The following is a 4306-nucleotide window of genomic DNA, read 5'->3' on the forward strand; positions in this document are numbered from 1 at the left end:
CAACTGAAGCTGGTCAAAGAAGCCATACATAACTTGCAGGACAAATGGCAAACAGCAGAATTGAAACCATTTGCTGCAATAAGAACGGAGTTGACAACCACACCTGATGGCCTCATTCTCAGGGGAACACGCTTGGTCCTCCCCATGAATCTTCAGGAACGTGCGGTACAACTTGCACACCGTGGCTATCAAGGCATTATAAAAACAAAACAACTCCTTCGAGAGAAAGTATGGTTCCCAGGCATGGACAAGTTAGTACATGCACTCATCAAGGGTTGCCTCCCATGCCAAGCCGCAGTACCCCAGTCAAGTTGTGAACCACTTGCTCTCACAGAGCCACCAAACAGCCCGTGGGAAGCTGTATCAGTAGACTTCTGTGGCCCATTTCCCGACGGAAAGTATGCCATGGTAATAATTGATGACTTTTCACGTTACCCAGTTGTGCACATCATAAGCTCTACAGATGCTCGTAGAGTGCTACCACTTCTCCGAGCAGTTTTTGCTCAATTTGGAATCCCTGAACAAGTACGGACGGATAACGGACCTCCATTCCAAGGCACAGAATTTGCAAACTTCGCTGAAGAACTCGGTTTTCGGCATCACAGAGTCACACCTCTATGGCCTCAAGCGAATGGCGAGGTTGAAAGATTCATGCGGACACTAAAGAAACAAGTCCACACCAGCCAACTTGAGAACAGTGACTGGAAGTCAGAGCTAGACACATTTTTGATGTCATACAGATCGACACCACAAGGCACCACTCAACGGACCCCGTATGAACTATTGTTTGGAAGGGCAATGCGGAATCTCCTTCCTCAATACATTCCACCCCCGAAAGCAGCTAACAAGAATGGTACAAGGTCAACAGAACTACGCCGGAAGGTGTATAACAAACAGTACGCTGACACTGGAAGACACGCTAGGCCACATCGATTCTTTGTGGGTCAACAAGTTCTGTGTAAACAGCCACAAAAAAACAAATTCACACCATATTATGACCCCTTGCCATATGTGGTCACTAAGGTCTCAGGGTCACAAATTGTGGCATCACGAGGAGGCCGAGTTGTAGTCCGAAATGCCAGTTTCTTCAAGGATGCTTCAGGCATCGTCTCAGCATCGCCACGCAGTGCAGAGCCAGAGTGCGATGACCTGGCACGTTTGCCGGACACAGAAGCTCAGGCACCAGAACCCCTCCACCAACCACACAAGCATCCCTATCGTCGCTACCCCACCCGGGACAGGAAGCGTCCTGGCCACTTTGACGACTATGTGTGATACCGGCAGCCATGCATTGTGTGTGCGTGTGAAATTGTCAAGTGTTCTTACGTGTAAACCTAGTGCTGAGGAAGCAGCAAGTGAAACTCCAATTGTGTTCGCTATTGTATCTATTTTATATTTTTCTGTTTGCTCCTCATGAACACTCTTCCTCAAGGGGGATAATGTAGTATCCGGATATAGCCAAGCCCGCTCATTCGGTAGGCAACTATGAGAGTTCAATAAACATGGCGTTTAAGTAAACACGCCTCATCATGTTTGTCTCCACCATAATCCACGCCATCCGGCACGATGCAAACACTACAGTACTTACGCGTGAAATGTCTTCCCTGACGACTTTTCCGGTCGATTCGTACAGTTTACTGCGCTACAAGCAGGTATTTCTTTAAAAAAGAAGAGAAAAGCTCTCTTCCGGGACAAAAACGGCGGCTTCCGGTGGCTTCACGCCCGCGTGCTCGATGCGCCATCCAGCTCCTCCTAGTGGAGATCAGTGGTCCGTCCGTGCCCCTCACACTCTCAGCAATCACGTGGTGACACAGCGGCACGCGCGGCAACGCTCTTTCGTCAGACGTCTCGTTGCAGCAGTCGAGTTAGTCGGATGGCTCCCAACCGGCCCCGTGATGATTCCACGGCAAGCGGTTCGGAGAAGCGTCCCAAGAATATGGATTCCCCCGATACCATGGCATAGTCAGTCGAATGGCCCCAGTCAGTCGAATGGCTTTCGCCGAACACACTGTGGGATTTAAAAGGTGTCCTTCAATTTTGCGATGTTAAACACGATAATTTATATAAGTCTCTTCCTAGGTGAAAATATTGCAACTGGTCCCAGTTGGGACCCAGTGGCAACTGGTCCCTGCTGGGAATCCTGCCATAAACCACTTGAACTGCTCCCAGTTGTTTCAACTTGCAAATTGGGACCATGCAGTGGGCACCAGCAGGGGCAAGTGGCTCTTATTAGAGAGTTTGAGAGTTGGGGCCCCAAGGAGCTTGGGGACCCAAGAAGCTTGCGAGCCGCCAGGGCGCATGCGCAGAATCCCAAGCCACTCTTGGGCTCTTGCGCTCGCATTGACCCAAGACGCAAAAATCGAAAACTAGCGTGGGGCCCCAACGCGTCTTGGGTCACCAGCGAGGAGACACAGATGCAGCGCTGGGCCACGGCGCAGTATGCATGGCCCGCGTCTCGCATTATTTTAATTTCGTCACGCGTGCCGCTTCGTGCGCTTGACCCAACGCAGCCTGCGTTTGCCCAATTCTCAAACTCTGCTGATCATCCGAACGCAAGAGCAGGCTGCCCAACGCAGCTTGGGGGCCCGGCGCCTTCGGTCCCCAATTCGCAAACTCTCTATTGAGATCTCAATAAGAACCAGTTGCCTGCTGTAACTAGTGTCCCATCAAGAACTATCGGCTAGTGGTCTGCAGTAGGTTCCACTAAGAATGCGACCTGATGGGGCTATTTTTCCCTGGTGTGCGTACAACCGAAGAAGCTTGGCTCTGAAACTTGACACCATTTATTAGAAACTTTGCAGCTTGTGCTGGTGCCGTGAAGCCTCTCGATTGCTTCCTTGGAAAGGCGGCTTGCACATTTCGTAGATCTCGTGTGTACGTGACCATCTGAAAGAAATATTTACACTGTTAGCAAACTGTATACTTTACACATATTCCTACCAAAAATTAAACTTCACCAACGTCCAACAAGTATTAGGCTTTTAAATGCGAAGCATTTCTTAGCGAACATCTGCGACTTTGAGCGTATCTACCTATCTGTCTATCTATCTCTCTAGCCGCCTACGACTTTCTGCTCTCCTGGCCGTTTAGTTAATGGGATGTATACGAGAATTGGTATGGCATAACATGACTGTATGACGAACATATAAGACAGATCATAACATGAAAATCATGACATGCATGTCATGAACGGCATGGTTTACATGTCACGGCCTTGGTGGCACTCTTGCGGCCGTTTTGTTAACTCGATATATACAAAAATTCGTATGGCGTGACAAAAGTGTAGAAGAACATAAGTGACAGGTCCTAACGTGCAAATAATGACACGCATGTTATGTACAGCATGACTTATATGACATGGTCGCGGCCGTTTAATTTAATGGATATATACCAAAATTGTTTGACCAAACAGTTCTGTATGACGAACATAAATGAAGGTGGTAACATGAAAATCATGACATGCGTACGTCATGTGCGGCATGATTTACATGCCATGCTCATGGTGCGCTCGCGGTATACAAGCACGTAGCCAGGATTTTTTTTCGGGGGAGGGGGGGGGGGGGGGCAAGGCCTAATTGTTCGAAAGGAAGTCTTTTCCATGGCAAAAAAAAAAGGTTGCCCGGGATTATAGAAAGCTGGACGAATTTCAAAAGGGACCCGGCCCCCCTGCCCCCCCCCCCCCCCCCCCTTGCCTTCATGCCTGGCTTGATATACACCAAAATTGGTATTGCGTGACGTGACTTTACGACGAACATAAATGACAGGTGGTAACATTACAATCACGATACATTGCATGCCATGAACAGCATGATTATATGAAACGCTCATTGTGCGCTCGCGGCAGGTTCGCTAGATTAATATACACCAAAATTGGTATTGTGCGACGTGACTCTAAGACGAAAATAAATGACAGGTGGTGGCACGAAAATCATGACCTGCATGTTATACGGCATGACTTACATGCCAAGCTCATGGCGCGCTCGCGCCCGTCTCGCTAAGTTGATATACACCAAAATTCGTTTTGCGGGACGTGTCTGTACGACGAAAAACATGATAGGTGATAACATGACACACGTCATGTAGGGCATTATTTACATGCCCCGCTCACGGTGCGGTTGCGGACGGTACGCTAGCTTGATAAGCACCAAAAGTGGCATTGCGCGACGTGACTGCAAGACGAACATGACAGGTAGTGAGATGACAATCATGACACGCATTTCATGTACAGCACGATTTACATGCTATGCTCATGGTGCCGCGCCTCGCAGCCGGTTCGCAAGCTTAAGTGATATACACCAAAATTGGT

Source organism: Rhipicephalus sanguineus, chromosome 3 (genome assembly GCF_013339695.2).
Source record: "Rhipicephalus sanguineus isolate Rsan-2018 chromosome 3, BIME_Rsan_1.4, whole genome shotgun sequence".
NCBI classification, from domain to species: Eukaryota; Metazoa; Arthropoda; class Arachnida; order Ixodida; family Ixodidae; genus Rhipicephalus; species Rhipicephalus sanguineus.